We start from the raw sequence: 18,781 nt of genomic DNA, 5'->3' as shown, positions 1-18,781 counted from the left end.
GAATATATGAACTGATAACTTTCATATGGTAATAAGTTTCCAATTTCATGTAATCTTTCTTTCTTTTTTTTTTTTAGAGTGAGAGCATTTATCTTTTATTCATTACATAATCCTCTTTACATACAATGGCTATACAAAATATCAGTAATAATCTGTTTCATCCTTTTGATTTTTTGAGAATTTTATTCAGACCAAAATTTGATTTTCATGTTTTCTGGCTGCAAAGCTTTCCATATTTTGCTTGGTTCATTTGCTGCTCACACCCAAATCGGGAGACTCTTATGTAAACACATGCAGGCCCTCATTCAGTAAAAGTAGTAAAGCACCGGTATTTAGAGCTGTCTGTGGCATAAATGTGCCTTCTTCAGTGCACTACAGATAAAGACAAGGGCTTACGTGCTTTGCTGCATTGTAGAGAAACTTGATTTTATATTGATGGCATTATAGTCAGCCATATGACCGCACTCTGAGATTATAACATGTTAAAAATCAAGCAGGTTCCATGTATATAAGAACAGTTCACTGAAGAATCAGCTCTTTATATACTGTCTACATGCTATCTACTATCGAACCTGTAGAATTTTTTTAACCCTTCATACAATAAAAATAAGAGCATCACTAGCTACCATTTAACATATTCAGAATAACTCTAATTGCTATGTTCTGGACTCTGGGATATTGTAACAGTTCGCATGGATGTTTGAGGCTGTCTGGAGCCTCAATAAAGATGGCAGAGAGGGTATTTAACTCATCTCACTGTAGGCACACATATCTAAACCAGCCAATTATTTCTTCTTTGTAGTTACTGGAGAAATAGGTGTTTCTACAAAAATATTTATATCCTCAGAACACTGATATGTACCACATATTCCCTAAACCATGTTCCTGCTTCTCTCTGCTGACCACAGCAAGTCTCCACGGCCACACTAGTTAAGACCGTGACACTGCAGATGACTCCCACCCTGCTGGGAGTCTCAGCCCTCTCAAGTTTTTTCTTTAAAGTATGTTTTTTCCCTTAGAGTACGGTTAATTATTTTTTTCCATCACTTCAAAGCACTGATGTTCCGATGGAGGAAGATCCATTAAAATGGGTGCCACATGAAGTGGCTAATCCCAGTAGTTTCTCTGTGAGCATTAGGCCCGAAAAGACAATACCACCTGAGATGCAATGTACTAGCCTTCAGTGGGTTACTGCATGCCCTGCAAGTGCCTGCACTAAGGTATCCCCTCAGTGGGTCACTGATAGACCAACTAGAGGTGTTCAGAGCAGAAAGAGCCACAAGAAGACCCTGAGACACAAGACCAGCTGCTCAGAAGGTTAAATTTGCTTGCTAACCGTAAGAATTGCTCATTCACCAATTAACCAGGGAATCAAAGACGCAGTCAGATTTCCACAGTCGCCAAAGATCCGCTATCTGTATAGCTCAAGAAGAAAAAGCTGCCAGGTATTTGCTCTTGCTTTAAGAATACCTAATATATTATCACCTATTCAACTTTTCCCATAGAGAAAATGATCAACTATGAAGTAGCAAATAAAGGTCTATTTGATACAGCTTTAACATTTTGCCTATCCTGCTGTTTGTGGAGGACAGATGCCACTATGCTTTCACACGTTGCTCCTTACCTTATTCCAGTGTGTGACCTGACTGGAACAAATATAGAGAAAGCTACCATTACAAAGGGAAAAGTATTGTACCTTGGATTGATTTTACAACAGAACACCTTATAAAAAGGTAAAATGATCTGAATGGTAACCAGGAAAGCTCTAATATGAAAGAAAAGGGAAGAAAAGAGGTGAGTGTGACCTTTAAGAAGATTCAGTTCTTTCTCACATTTTCTTCATTCTGTATTTTCTGGTAGAAAAATTCTAACACGAGAAACGAATTGTGTTTGGGGACGTAACTGAGCAAATACATTGCTATCTTGTCTTAAAAGAGACAGTGCATTACATATAAGAAACAATGGAGCTTCACAGGACCACAAAAAAAACCCAACCATACTGTTTTGGCCGATTTGACAAAGCAGAAAAACAGGTTAAAAAAAGGCAATTCAAATAAATGAGATCAGGAACATAACAGAGAGTTGTGTGATGCAGATTCAGAAAGTTATCATCCTAGGGAGGCACCCATTAGTCCAAAACTTTGTGAGAGCTCTGGAATGCTCCAAAACCTCTAATGCTGAGGGAAACAACATAACCTATAGTCCCGATAAAATGATCAAACTATTGTCACTAGCCCAAATGTTGGAACCCTGTTTGGTTCATCATCCAACAGACTATTAGCAGTTCTCCTTCAGAAAAGACTCCTGATAACACTCTTTAATGTTTCACTAAAAAAGAACAGAAAATTAATTGTAACAAAGCAGGTCTCTAGATGCTGGATGGGCATGCAAACACATGAGATGTTTCCTAACTGCTTGCTACATGGATACTAATTTGTCTGACAGCCAGTTCTCATGGAGTGACCACAGTTTTTGCACTCTCTTTTCAGGCAGAAACAGTTCACAAAGATAAGGTCACTCTCAGAGAACTGAAATGTCAGACAAATCACCATCCAACTTGTAAACTGTGCCTCTAAGGGAAACTGGTGTGATTTGCGACTTCAGGATTTGTTTTTTATTGTTCATATTCCTGAGCAAATCACTGCAGAGCTCATTTGTTCCAGAGCCTGCACAGCCACCACTCCAGCACGAGGAACTCACAGAAGGCATGACCACCAAACCCGCTGCTCTTTTGTTCACAGATTAGCACCTTCCAGAGGTCAAAGGAAAATAAGCCTGATAAGCTGATGCCAAGTCATACTTCACTGAAGAGATGGCTGACTGAAAGGGGCAAAGTCAAAGATCTGTTTGAAGCATGGATCATCCAGCACATCCTCCACAGCCAATTTCTCAAATACAATACAGGAAGAGAAAAAACGCAGTGCCTGCAAGCAATTTAAGAGGCTAAAAGGAAGTCTAAGGCTGTTTGTTTACAGTAGGAATACTTAGCTGAAGGTTCAGTCATTGGTTTATATGCAGATTATTTTTTTTTAACATGCAAACCCAATTTTTTGTCACCTTCTCCTGAAATTAAAATTGTTACCAATATGGCTATTTAAAGCTAGTTTTTTTAAAATAGGTTATTATATATCATTTATCACATACTAAAAATTCCTATAAAACTGGACTAAAATCTAAGCTTTTATAGGATCTTAGGTGATACTATACCAGCTGTCCTACATTTTAATTCACTTTTACCTACAGGAATGAGGTCCAGGTTAGGGAGCCTGAGTTCCGCACAGATATCATTACAAAATTTATGTATGTAAGAAAAGTCAACAGGAGACAGTATGGAAAGTCATCTGCATTAGCAACGAGTAAAACACAGCTAAATATTCATCATCAGCTATGTCTCTTCTGTAGTTCACTACGTAGTGCTTGTTTTCCTATACCTGAAAAGTAAGAGAGAGGAAGTCTCCAGAATAATTTTTGCAAACTTCCCAATCCCCAGGTTTGACGCCCTGTACTGCCTCATTCTGTACATCATAAGTGGTTTAGCCACCAGTCTCACCCACAGTAAGGGATGCACAGATACATAAATGGAGTGCAAATCTCATGATATTCCTGTGTAAGATCTTCTGTTCAAGGTACTAATGACAGAAATCTACTTTGAAACAAGAAGGCGGCACATTGCCTAAAATTCCACCTTCGCAGCTTTGGTCAGAGCTGGGTTCCAGCCAGGTCATTAGCAGTGAAACATTATCAAGACATCTGTCTTAAGAGCATGCCTACAGGCAGAAACTGCAGGGTTGAGTAGCTGTGGAGTAGTCAGCAGTGTCTATTTCATGTTCCCAAGTGCATTTATAGGTGGTATTTATGGGACTGAAAAAAAGAAAAATATCATACTCATCCTTCGTAGCATTTAGAAAAATTATAGAATAAACCAGCTGCAGTAGGAAATATTTCTTACCTGAATCTGGCCTAATTCTGTCTATTCAACAGAGAGATCAAAAAAAGGCTAGTTGTGCCTTTAAAGCTGGTGCTGACATTACCCATATCCAGTGTTCACTTAATTGGGTCACACTCAGCTGTAGTGACTGACAAAGATAATTTGGTTACACATAGATTGTTCTGATTTTCCCCTATTGTACTTGAAGTGGATATTCTTGTAAAGGTCACTATTTTATTGCACACTTATTAGGTGCATCAGTACCTCCTTTAAGTGATGTGGCTAACATTAGCTGGTGGATTCTTTCTCAATTTGCCTGAATTTAATATCTGTCTGTGGAGGCAGAAGCCAGACACTCCACCGCAGTATCTGAATCTGTCACAATTATTAACAGTTCTTTAGACTTATAAAGCTCTGGGAGGGAAATACAATTTTTACAGTACAGAGAGTAAGGGCAGAAGCAAGTGGAGATGACCGACCCCCCACCACACAGGATAGCTGTGCCTTAACTGAAAACTGACCCTGGGTTTTTTTGGCAGGCAAGCCATGTACCCTAGCCTCTAGACCATCCTCCTAAGCGCAAAGATAGCTGCATATTAATTAAATAAAAACTACTAGATGTGCAAGTCCTCCTTATGCACCCATCACTGAGATTGGTAGGTTTAAAATATTGTGTGTCACTCTAACCATCAGATGAAAGTGATTTTAATATATTTCCTCATCACATCCACTGACATCTTTTCCATTACTATCTTAGGAGGCTTTAACAAATGGAGGATAGATGGGAGAAAGTGTGTGTTAATGTTAAAAATGTTTTATTGAGGGTCTAGAAAAACACTGGCCAAGGATCTGTTTTCAATACATTCAGTGTTGACGTGCTATTAAAGAAGGTCTTCCCCCCTTCTTTTATACTTCAGTACTTGCATCTGTTAATAAATTAGCACATTTCAGTTACAATAAAGTTATCCTATGTGGTCTGAAGTAATTTAATTATTTCCAGTGTAAGTTAAATAGTCATCTTTAAACACAGCTCTTTAAAAAAGTGGGTATTTTTGGTTCAATTCTACCCTGGCAAAATCAAGAAAAACCAGTGCCTTGAATCTGAATAAAATTTGAAGCCATCTGAATTATTAAAACACACACAAGTCCAAAATAAAGCTTGTGTAAATCCTGATAAAACTAAATATTTCAGATCATGTCTTTTGAAATATTTTACTGACATAAAATGAACATTTCACCCTAGGAGCAGCACTGATTAAATAAAAAGTGTTGAAGATTGATATTTCAGCAAAGTTCCATTTTGAAGGTTTAAAGATGAGAAAATTTTAAAAATTTGTCTCCTAAAACTTCATTCTTGACTATGGAGATTTTTCTTGTAAAAGGTATTAAACCCCAACGATTATAAAGTAACAAACTCAAAACTATAAATCAAACAATAAGGAGCCAACGTGGCCTGACATTTCCTTTGTAGTTCCTTGATTATCCAGTTCCCAGTGTAATAATTTGGAACAGCCCCAGGTCTGCCCTGAGTTGTACCTTGATCTCTGTAGTTGAGAAAAGCAGGTCTAGCTTCAGGAGACTGGCAGAATGCAAAGGTCCTTAACGAGGAATCTTTTACCTAACAGCTTAATCTATGAAGAGAAATATCTTGCCTAAATGGTTAGACCAGGTTATAAGCTGTTCTGCAAAGGAAAGTTAGTGAAAAGGATACACTGAAGATCAGTCTCCCCTGTGCAAGCAGATACAAGGACACCCACATCTCACTTTACTAGTAAATATAGGAGGGTTTAACCAAGCAGTTGCTCTTTTCTTTTTTGTTTTATTTGTTTTTCTTCAATAAATCACCTAATTTTTCAAGTGTCGATCAATAGGTCAATCCCCAAGCACAGTTTTAACATATGAGGGAAATAATTCAACTTGTGTATGTATATTTTTAAGTCCTGGTCTTTTGCTGTAGGAGCCAGTGCACTCTAACAGCAATTACTGTATATATTTAGATGCTGTCCAAGCTGCATAAAAATATTTTTCTACTTTGAAAAAGGCAAACTGCAAGAAAATGTCAAATCACGGAAGGGATCCCACTTCAATGTTAGCTATGAAAAAAGCAGAAATGTTTTTTTTGCAGTAGTTGCATTATGTTTTTAATCTATCTGTAAGATAGTATAACATAATAGGAGAGAAAACAAACGCCACTGCCTAACCAAAAGCAAACTTAGAATAATTGAATTGAATTTCCATCCAATCTCACTAACGGGTATCCTCAGCATAATTTATGAACATTTCATTTTGAAATATTTATTGCAATTTTTAAAGGTGGATTAGTAAAGATCACTTCAGCTCTCCACATTACTTCTCTAATGCCCATGCTTTAATTGAGTTTATCCATCAATGCCGTACACTGTTTGGAGAATGGATGCAAGGCTAGAACTGTTAGCGCTGCATCTGGAAAAGACTTTGATTTAATTAACAATAGTATCTCTGCAGAGAAGTTAAAGGGTATATTCATTCTGTTCTAATAAATTGGATTCAGGCTTTTTGTTCATACAAAGAGTGGTAAGCAATGTTCAGGTCTATTTCTTAGAAGTGGCAGGACATGAAACAGTGATAGGTTGCAGAATGGTAGTAAGTTCAAACTGTTAAAACAAGCAAACAAAAAAATATTACCTGGCTGTATTAGAAACATACCAGCAGTACTGTGTTATATACTTGCACATGAAACACTATTGCTTCCTTGTTTCTGCGCTGGTTTCACGGGCCAAGAGGAAAATTCAGTTTCAAAACCAGTATTGCAAATACAGGTATGGACTTCCACCTGGAATGCCTGAGACATTCTTTGTTCTTTTTGCCTTAGCAGACAACTCACTGCAAAGGCTGAGTTAAGATAATTACTCACATGAGGTATGCATTCAAAGGGGACCAAGATACATTGAACATGTGTTGATATTGCCAGATGACTCTCATTCAGCTTCATGGTTTTCAATACATCTTTGGTTTGCATTTTGTACAGTCCACTGAGCATCTTTAAAATAACAGCCAAATCATTTTGGTTGGGTTTTTTGGTTGTTGGTTTTTTTTTTGTTTGTTTGTTTGTTTTTTTTTTTTTAAACACATTCTGGTTAATGTATGAAGTATAGAGTTGACCTTGGACCACAATACAGAGAGAAGATAACACTCACTTAAATTCTCCCTAAATACAGTTGAACACCAGCACCAGCAGAACTGTATTCCAGTATTTGATTAAGGTACAGAATGCAGCATTAAACGGGTGCATGATGAAATTTATCCTCTGCTTTATATAGCAGCTTCTAACCTAGTGTGTCAGAGGCAGTAACAACACGACAGAAGCAGCAGTAACAGTGGTTGTTCTCATTTTAATCCAGAAATCTTATGCTTTAATGTCAAACAACAAGAAGTGAGAACCTTGCAGAAAGATAAACAGAACATACTATTTCTGAAGTAGAATACACTAATCAGCACCATACAGCAAGGAATGGTGATGCTAAACAGAACGTGGGACCCGAGAAAAGAGCAAGAACCACTGATAAATCCTTCAGCAAAAGCTGATAGAAGATTCTGAAGTATCGATTCTATCTTTTATCTTCCTAGGCTATGTGAGCAAGCAAATAAACAGCAGGACAACATCAAAAACAAAACTATTCAATAGGGAGGACAAAGATCAAAGTAGTCTTGAATGTATTTTATCATTGTTTCCTGCTGGTGAGTATCGTTAAGTGGAAACATAGTATAAATGCATGAAAGCAAAACCAAGGTTATGCATTTTGTACTAGAAGACCATACAACACATCTAATTAAAGTATCTAACAATCTACCAGTTTAAAGACAAAAAGAAGTGGTATTATTACATGCAGAGGTTGCATCTAATAATTAGTAATTCTACAGTGTTTTGAAGCACTTTGGGCTGAATCCTCTGTGTAGTGTTTATTTAGCTTTTTTGTGGTTTTATTCGTTTGCTTGTTGAAAGAAAAAGAACAGGTCGTAAGCTGTCACCATCGATAAACAAGGATGATTAGGTGCCTCTTACTAAACATGATAACATTTCACCTATCATACAAACATCTTCTGAATTGAGTAGTCATATGAATAATCCTAAAATCTGCCTGAGGCACTACTTGATTCAAGGTAGCTGTAATGAAGTAACAAGGACCACCTAAAAATTATCCCCTTATGGTAGGGTAAAGCCACTTCAGGATCCAGAGCAAAAAAATATAAATCAAAGTAACCTCTATACTGCATTTAAATGCCATCAAGCTCAAAACAGGGAAGAATAAACACTGTTTTAGGTAATATTGCACTGGCTCACTTTTCTATGAGGAAGGCATACTCATAAATTAGAAATATATTTAATGGTATGAAATCAAAGAATATTTTACATCTCAGGAAGCATATAGTAGAATGTTCTTGACGTCCTATAATTATAATAGGACAGAAATTCCTGTGAACAAACTGCAAATATCCTTTACTGTCAAAGTTTGCTTACCTTCCTGTTGTTTGCCCACATCTGCCAATTTTTAAAGATTTTCTATGGAGTATTTCTTCTAAAAAGATACAGATATAAGAGCATCAGAAACATTTAACTTTTTAAAGAAATATTCTGTGATTCAGAAAGGAAGAAAAGATTAAGATCATTAATACATCTTTAGGGAAGATTTTCAGGTCATGTAAATCGTCAAAAGTCATTCAAGGTCTGTAACAATTAACATCAACCAAAAATCTTCCCCGTTCACATCTTTGTAGTTCAATGGCTTTCAACTTTTAAAAAACTGCAGTCCACCAAATTTTCCTGTGAAGATGCAGATCACCTCAAAAGTTTTTCACATATATATTGTAGAACATTTATTAACTTTTCTTCTGCTTTTCCTAATTTCAGTTTTCCTTAGAAACAATCCACAGATCCTCACCCCATGAACGACTGATCACAGGTCAAAAAAAATCCAGTGTTCCAATTACAGGCTCCTTGGTAAGCATTCTCTGGTAACCAGACTGTAGGTACTGTTTGGGAAAGTTTTATTTTAGTTCACTCCCGTATTCCCTCATGAATCTGGACTGTAGATGCTTTAAAGTTTTGTTATTCTTTATTTAATTTATAATCTTCACACAAAAACCAGTGAGAAAATATCAGCTTCCAGAAGATTCAAATTATTATTATTATTTTTCTTAATGAAAAACTGGGTGAGGATGAAACAGAAGAACAGGCTGTCCAGCAACGCTAAGGAATTCCCATCCTTGCGGGTATTCAACAACCTCATTGCACACAGCCACAAGCAACCTGCTGTAACTGGACCTGCTTGGAGCTGGAAATTGCACTAGCTGACTTCTGGAAGTCCCTCCCAACCCACATGATTCTGTGACTGTCCTGGAGGTGACATTATAGAGGTGTGTTAGAGAATCCTAGACATTCAGCAACTGTGCACATTTCAATCTCAATTTTCTAGTGATCTTCAAGCTTCCATGCCTTTACCCATTCTAATATTTGTGTGGTCCCATTGCTATACTTCTATAAATTCACCCAACCCAAATTTCCTCCAGAATAACAGCCGTGTTAACTGCTCTTCTGGGCTAGATTTGTTTTGAGCAACTCCTATGTGTATCATTGTCCAGCACTAAAATTCAATGTCGGCGTAGGTCACAGACACCATACTAGCAATAGGTAGATAATCATCCAATTACTGGAAATAGTGGTAATTCTAACACACTCAGCGTAGCTGCCCAGAAAGCAAAGTGTGTCTCCTGAGGGCTTAAGGATTTTAGCTTCATTCTTTACAGTTCTTCTCAAATTCTTAAGGTAGCACAGAAGGACTTGGAATCGCTCACAGAAACTTCCAGAATATAGTCCTAGAAGAAGGAAATTAAGTTAATGTGATGCCAATGAAGCTTATAAATGCAGTATTTCTAAGCCCCAAACAGCACAAATTTGATGCACATATTGCACTACATTTATTTACATTAGTATCATCTTGTTTACAGTCCATATACTCCTAAGACTCGCAGCCACAAGTTAGCACCTGCTTGGCTTGGAATATGAAGATTATTTTTTTTTTTTGGGGGGGGGGGGGGGGGGTGAGGTGGGGGAGAGGTGAGTGTGGAGGGGGGGGGGTGTCATGCAATTCTATAGTTATGAGATGAGCCATTCTGCCTCTAAAGAAACAGTGTGACTTAGGGTTGACAGTGTCGAGCACTTGATGACAACCACCATGGCCAGTCATTGTTTCTTTTTTTCACTAAACGTGGCTTAGATCACATAAGTCATACAAGCTATGTAAATTCACCCTTATTTACAGGGATAAATTGGATTTTTTGCTTTGTAAATTCACCCTTATTTACAGGGATAAATTGGATTTTTTGCTTTCTGGAACACAGTGTCATGTTCTTCAAAAATTATCTGAACTTTTTGTTCCTCAATGTACAGTTTTGCATTTGCTCAGGGACAGGTATATACCTTATAATTTACTATTCTATTAATCTTAGTTTTACCTGTAAATAATATTAGAATTATTTAAAATTTTCTTTCAGAAAAAACTGAATAACATGGGGCTGTTTCCCCGGCAAATCCAAGTAAATTTTTTCCTCTGAATATTAAAGCTAATAATGAAATATTGAGATGCACCAATTCTCATCCTTCTAACAGAAACAATTAAGTACAGAATTGATACTGTATAATGCTGGTTTTTCAGCTGAGATACCCTCTGTTTACATGGAGGGCATGACAAAACCCTACCATGTCTACACAGCGCATGGATATGAGTCTCAATATTTTTCTGCTGTCAGCAAGCAGTACAGTTTGAAATCTTATGGCCTCTAGTCTACCTGAAAAAAAACCAACAGCTTATCAACTTACTGAGTTAGATCAAGCAGTGATATATAATTCAAAGTCCCATGTGGAGACCAGTGTGATTCCACACAACAGAATTTTTCTTTTTTTTACTGTTTATTCAAAAAAATAGGAAATGTCACACTAAATAATTATGTTAAAGGTTAGGACTGAAAATCGAAGCATGCCAAAAGGTAGAAATTAAAATCAAGGTGTACTGTGCAACATAGCTGAGATCCTTTAAGCACAGACACTACAATCTGAAGGCTTCCTTGCATAACATGCACATACACTATATGTTCCTTTCCTTTTCCTTCTCCCGCCTCTTTGGCTCCCAGTCAAAATGACCCACTGACTTTCATTAGAAAAAGGTCAAGTGCTGTGAATGAGTCAGTTTTCTCATTTGGAAGAGAAGAGCGGCGATATTCAAGCTGGTGGACCTTCCCGCCAGTAGACCCTAATACTCACCAATAGCTGATTCAGACACAGTGTAAGAATAAAGCAAGCATATGGTGAAGAAACTCCCCAGAGTCCAGCGATTTGCAGCTCAGGGGTTAATAAAACTGATGCGCTGACTATTCAAATCAACAGGAACTGAGCTCTGAATTCACAAGTACTATATGAATACTTAGACTGATGGAAAACTAGACCAAGCTTGACACTCAGAATTGGTGAAAACTTTCTACTTTAATTTTTGTTCCGCACTAAAAATGGATAAGAAAGGGGAAACAAGGAAACTCTTAAGATTCTGTGAAGATAAATTCCTTAGGGTTTGTGAAGCATCTTAATACTACAACTAAAAGATATAACAAAGGAGCACACAAGGAAATTAGTAGTTTTGTACTCTGTGGCGTTTGGATGGCAAAGTAAATAAAGCTTAGGGGCACCTACTATATGATCCAGTACAAGTAAATGTTGAACAATTAACCCCAGGGTGACCACTGTATATCTGTGTATAAGTGCATATGTAAACTGTACATATACACACACAGAGTGTAAAAGACAGAGGTCCTGTGGGGGGAAAAACCCTCTGGTAATTAAAACCTTTCCAACTGTACATTCATTGAGCAGCTGAATAAAGTTTCCATAGATTTCCCACATTCTGACATGCGAAACTTGTTCTATTTTTCTTAATGCGTTTCTCTGGGGTGCAAAATTCATACATCTAAATTTACACAACATCTACTGATCGATCAAATTAATTTTCAACATTCTTTGATGCACAGGAAATACTTTCCCTTTGATTGTGCTGCTTTTAAAGATATACAAGGAATATATATGCACTTGAACATTTTTTTTCTTTATTTTAAATAATTACAATAATTACATTTTATTTAAGTATTTTAAGGGGTTTTTTTTTCCTGTGTACTCAAGTTGACTTTATTAACATCTTTTTTTTAGGTACTAAGAATTTTTAATGTGCTTTTTAACATACCTGGTTAAATAACATGACAACATAAAACTAGGAATTCCTCTTCCTACAGTTCATTCTGAAAAAAATCACAATCAATAAGCATAACTCTGCCTCATCTCTACCACAGAGCAACAACTCACTCTGAAAGCTCAGATACTAATTTCTGAAAAGCTGCAAGTGCAAGAATAACAAGCAGATGACATCTGTTTCCCACAAAAAGGAAGCTATTAAGAAGATATTCTCCTCCTCCTCCTCCAGGTCATTTTGACATATAGCCTAATACCCTAGTAACACTTTTAAAGGCATTCTAAAACCTCCAGACTACTTAAACATTATGTCAGACCCTGCACTGCTAACCCTTGACCTTGTCTGTCCCAACTATGGGACTTGCTACATGCAAGATCAGCTTAGAGAAAGTTGCTTTGGAGCCCAAGATAAGAAGCAGTGCAAACCTTACAAGTCACCACATCCCCGCAGAAGATCTGCAGAAACCCCAAGTGATGTGGGAAGACCTACACTGGGTTTGGTTACCGAGGCATATTTCACTCCAAGAAAAAACATTGCTGAGAGCAGTGACAAGTAGAAAGATAGCTCTCAAAACGGTTTTATGTAAACGATACTGAATTCTTATTTTATTTACAGATCTTTTGAAATGCCTACCTTTGGAAACGTGCTTGTGTATACACTTCCCCTTTCTTAAATCACACCAGAGTTTTTTCACAGGCTTTAATCCACAAATTCACATCCTCTGAAGTCTTGCTTCACCCCTCAGGAACTACAACAAAAGCTCATAACAGCATATTGCAAACTTTTAAGACTATTATTTAGATTGTTTGGGAGAAAAGTCAGGGCTATAGGAAACCTAATCATTAGGAAGCCTTTGGGTGCGTTGTGATTCTAGACTTGTTCCTGTAAAACTCCAAGCTTCACTCCCAGGGAATGCAATAAGTCAGAAACATCAGAGTAAACAAGGCAGAATCATCTTCCCAACCAGCATCAATACAGAAAGAAAAATGAAAAGTAGTCTTCGGTACATGAAGAAGCTAAGAAGTATTGTCTACGTCTGGCTCCCTGATACAGGTTCCAACATTTCATAAATATTTGATTTTACTTCTGCGCTATGGCCAAGTGAAAACTCAAGTTGTTACTAAAATGTCACTAAGCAGTGTTTCTGAGGATATAAATTTGAAAGCTACGTCTAAAGGTACAATTGATTCAGCTGGCCTTTCCATGTTACCTGAGAACACAGATATTCTAATGGTTAATGCAGGAAGCTACTGCATGTGTCACACCATCCTTCTACTTGCTGTAACCTTCCAGTGTAAGTACATTTAAAAGTACCAAAATGTCAGTACCAGAAAAATAAGTGCACCCAAAAACCTTAACTATAACAAAACCTATGAGGTTTTTTTTTTTTTTTTTATTTGCTTTCACCTGAAGAATACAAGTTAAAAGATTAAACTGACTCTTCAGTAAGCAGCTAGTAAAGGGCCAAGAAGGACCTTACAAAATAAGTACCTACACACTCCTGGTAAATGTCTATAACTAGGAATGCAGGGCAATTTCCAGATAATACTTTACCCAACTTTAAATAATCTAGCCTAGGCTTCCAAGTCTCAGTAGCACAATGTTCACACAGGCATATTTATCCTGCTAGAATGTAATTTATCTTGACTCAGTGTACTCCTAATGAAATAACTGGTGCACCTTGTCAAGTACGATGGTGTTCACTGCGCAAGGGGCATTGCAGCCTTTCACTCTGTTCCTATGTTGCTACTACTGTGTTTCAGCTGAGACATCGTTTCTCCACTCTTTGACCTATTTGATGTCAAAACTAACCCTGAGTACTGTACACAGCAAGCAGGACAGGTATTAAGAAAAGAAGTAAGCCCCTTCTAACCATAAAATGTTTGCTGTCTGACCTAGTAATCAGTGCTTAAAGAACACATGCATTTCAAAAGCATTACCACTGAAACATTATTGATCCAATAACTCACTTCTATATACAGCTGTGGGCACGCTCTGGTTTGCTTATGGGGAAGCATTTTCTGCGTAAATGAATTGCTGCTTCTTGAGCTGTCAAATGTATAAAGCATACAAAGCAGCTAGAAACCATCCAATGATAGCATATTACCACATAATCCCAAACTTCATCGGAAACAACTCAGGAAAGCATTACACTGTGTGTACAGTAATTTAAATTGTGACTTTTTTTGATCGAATAATAGAGGTTTGTCATATTTCTAACATGCAGGTAGCAAAAAAGCTTTCAGTCCTAAAAACGTCCCATAGATAATTTAAATGCATATGGTTTTTGCAGTAACAAATTAAAGCTTGGAGACTTGGAAATCCTGTCTGGTGAGCAAGTTTAATAGTTTGTGTAGATGGAGAGGGATTACGTGCCAAGGCAGGAAAGGAGAGGTTGATGGCTTTAACCCATCTTCACATTCTCAGAGTTTTAAAGCTGGTCCTGAGCCAACTCAGGCTTCTGCTTTATGCTATAATGTGTTATCCTCTACTGCCAAGAATAACTGGAAAGCAGCAGACAAACCAGTAACATGGCAGGCAGCAAGAGGATGGGCAGATCAGCCTTTTACAAGAAAATTATCTGATGGAATAGGTATTCTCAAGTGAGATTACTGCTTTCTTTCCTGCATGGAAGAAGTAGAGAAAATGCAGAGTCAAGTGTGAAATCAAGCACCGACTGTAGCATTGGCGCTTTGGAAATCAGGATAGGGATCTTCAGTTTCATCCATAGCTTTTTAACTGAATCACACAATATTTCAGTGAAACAATTTAAAAGTCTGATCCTGCTCTCAGATAACTCAGCAGCAAAGTTATTGTTCTCCTATACGGGCAACCCATCAAAACTGTAGGTATTATTTTTCTCCATTTACCCACCTCCGAAATGGTGTTCACCAACAAAGAATTCCCATGTGGTCTTCCACGTACACTTCAGTGACTTGCATAAGTTTTTCTCCATAGTCATAGTATTCCGTAGCTTTCCAAGTTCAAGAACTTGTAACGATACGAATCTTTCCTACCTCAACAGCACATCAGTCCTGAGTACCTGGACAAGTGGGATACTCATAAGAAAATGAACCTTTGCGATGTATTACTCACTCACTGGTGCTGAGCACAGCAGCAAAGCCTTGATTTTACTAGGCCATTATCATGTATTTTACACAAGTCGGTCGTCACTGCTTCACCAGGAAGATGCAAAACACAGTGAAACAACCGTGTCAATCTCAGACTGCTGCTACACAAACAGCTTCAGAGGGCAAGCACTTGGAAATGTCTCTGAGACACAAGACAACCTTCCTTCTCCCAGAACCAAAATTCAAGTCTGAAAAATATATTGGATTACCCTTCCCTGTGTATATGATATAATCAGTTAGGTTTTAGTCACTACACCTTGAAATGTAAGAAATCCCTCTTTTTGCTAAAGAGCAGGTATGAGAAAGGTTTCGAGATTAATTAAACCCAGACTGCCATCTAAAACTGCCTGCAGCTCCTGTGAACCTCCCCAGGCTCAGTCCAAGGGATCATCACAGAATTGTATGTAGCTGAGGCACTCTGGCTTCTCTCAGATGCTAGCCCAGGGTGACAGCCTAGCTTATACAGCCCACAGCTAAGTCTATGCGCAAGCTCATACTTTATAATCTGTGTTATTTCATTTTTATCTATCTTTTTAATCTGAAAAAAATGTCACGGCACATCCTCAATTTTCAGCACGAAAAGTATAGTAGTCGGATGGAATAATATTTGTTCCTGGGCAAACAGTGAGCACGTAGCCTCATACTTGTGAAGCAGTAGATGACTCATTCCAGAGAGCAGTGCCGGTTTCATGGACTTTTAGTGGGCCATACAACATTGATGCCTAAGCATAGGTGGCCCCAAGATATCAGATCTCATTAACCATTATATTGTTTTTTTAGAAAAGTTTTGATGGAGTATTTCAAAGAGTCTCTTGAATTCAGTAAATTAAACTTGTTTTTACCCTCTGAGACTAGAACAGATTCATTTGGAAACTTGTCTGTGCAAGCGCCTAGATAAGAAAATAGCATCAAAAAAACCCTCCCTAAACCGATTGTTAATAAGGTTATTTTCTCTCATAATATTTGTGGCATATGCTAAAACCATGACCATTGTTATAAAGGCTCTCACTTGGCTGACCTACATAACTCATTCATGGCTTTGCTGCTTATGCATCTTTGATACATCTATCCAAAAGAAATCTCCATAAAACATGTACACCACACCTTGCTATCCAATGTGCTTTTTTTAACGCAAGCTGTACATTAAAGCAGCCAGAACTTCAGTACATGAGCTTTTCAATACTGAATTGAATTTCTGCCGCTATCTTCTTATAAAAAGCAAACCGCAAGATCTTTAAACAGGGCAGACTATAATAAATCTCAAACATTCCTTAGGCAAATGTGTAAGTTTGTAATGGGGATCAAAGCTGAATATATAAATCCAAGATGTGAAAAAGAACAAAATACGCTCAAAATGTCTAAAATCACTGGCAGACAATCTAGCTGTCTAATGTCAGACTACCAAATAAAAGATAAAGAAGGCATATAAGAGGGAAAATAATCTTTTCATACTACAAGGGAGAAAAAAATTGAGCCAAAAATCCCCTAAACAAAAAGCCACATGTACAATGCTCTTAATATGCCAAAGCCTATCTATGTAACTATCAATCAATGTATGTATAAGGAACCGTACCAAGAATCAAATAAAACACTAACATATACAGATATAACATCGGTATATATTTATAGCTGAACACTGATATACAACCATGTCCTGTATCTATGGAGACAAAAATATGTTTGTAGGTTGGGTAAAATATGTTTTATCAGGCTAAATGCTATAATTGATTAAAAAAAATAAGCATTCATGCACAGAAATCCTTCTCTGGGTAATTAAAGATTGTATAAATTTGCAGCTCTATTAGCTGGTCTAAAAAAAGTGTTAACACTATTTACAAACCTGTTCTTGTGTCCTTAGGACTTTCTTGCTATAGCAAAACATCATTACCTCTATCTAGACATGTCTACCATTTATATTTAATATAATTTTTGGGACTTGATGAAAGCAGTGTTAATTGAACAACACCCTCGCTCGCTTAAATAATTATTACTCAATTTCTCAACAAAACTGAACAAGAAAAACCTTCTAAAACACACCTCAAAAACACTGAAAATCACCTCTGTCCTGATTTCAGCTGGGATGGGGTAAATTTTCTTCCTGGTAGCTGGCGCAATGTTGTGCCTTTGATTTAGTATGAGAACGATGTTGATAACACACCGATGGTTTAGTTGTTGCTAAGCAGTGCTTACCCTAAGGCCAGGGCTTGCCCGTTTCCCATGCTGTGCCAGCGAGGAGGGGCACAAGAAGCCGGGAGGGAGCAGAGCCAGGACAGCCGACCCGAACTAGCCAAAGGGATAATCCATACCATAGAACATCATTTGCAGTATATAAACTGGGGGCAGTTGGCCGGGGGCTGCTGTTTGCTGTGGGGAACTGGCTGGGTATTGATCAGCCAGTGGTGAGCAACTGTATTTTGCATCACTTGTTTTTTTCCCTTGATTTTTATTCCTCTCTCTCTTTTTGTTATCTCCGTTTTCATTACAACTGTTAGTACTAGGTAGCACATTTTACTTTATATCAATTATTAAACTGTTCTTATCTCATCCCATGGGCTTTACCTTTTTCCAGTTCTCCTCCCCATGCCATCAGGCAGGGAGGGGTGGGCGGTGAGTGAACTGGCTGAGGTCAAACCATGACAACCTCTTACTCTTTTTTTCTGTCGGGATACATGTAAAGTTTTGGGGGACTCATTCAAACAGCTAACAAATCTGTCCACAATTAAAATTATAGTTTAAATGTTGGTGAAAGCAGTTGTTCTTCAAAAGAGAGCTAAAAAGTGCATCCATGTTCATCATGCAAAATGCTTTGAAGTAATTTTGGAAGTGCTGACAAGTAATTCCAATAATAATGTAAGGAGAATAATAGAACATACACGGGACAGTACAAGAAAGAACGAAAATTCTAAAATGTTTAATGAACCTAATTTTAAATAATTGTGAAGCAAAAATGTTTTTTAAAATACTAAGCAGATGTTTAATCATCTCAGAGGAAAAATGAAATTAAATAACAGACCACAAAATTTCAGGTTATTAGCAGAATATCATTGCAAATTCAAAGTAAAATTAAGTGGCTCCGTTGCCTGTGCGAATTCAGATAGAAAATAGTTTGTATAAGTTTTGTTATGTAGAAACAATTTTGGTATTGACCCTGTAAAAAGGCATTTCTAACCTTGCAAGCTTTGAGTGACTGACTTTCATCTCTGAAGCATATTGGTCTTACCCAACCACTGTACGCTGCAAAAGTGCTTGACATTGAACTAATTATATTGTATGACATAGTGTTAGAATAACCAGCTTTTAATTAAAAGTTAAAGAATACAATTTATACAAATAAAGCTCTAGGTTAACTGAAGAATTAAAATGTTCCAGGTGCAGGGTATTGTTTTGGCTGTTCTGTCTATTGGATTACTGTTGAAATAATAGACCTCCTGGGAAGAGCATTGTTAAAACAG

The sequence above is a fragment of the Falco peregrinus genome, chromosome 2, assembly GCF_023634155.1.
Source record: "Falco peregrinus isolate bFalPer1 chromosome 2, bFalPer1.pri, whole genome shotgun sequence".
In the NCBI taxonomy this organism is placed as follows: domain Eukaryota; kingdom Metazoa; phylum Chordata; class Aves; order Falconiformes; family Falconidae; genus Falco; species Falco peregrinus.
This window is presented reverse-complemented; position numbering follows the sequence as displayed.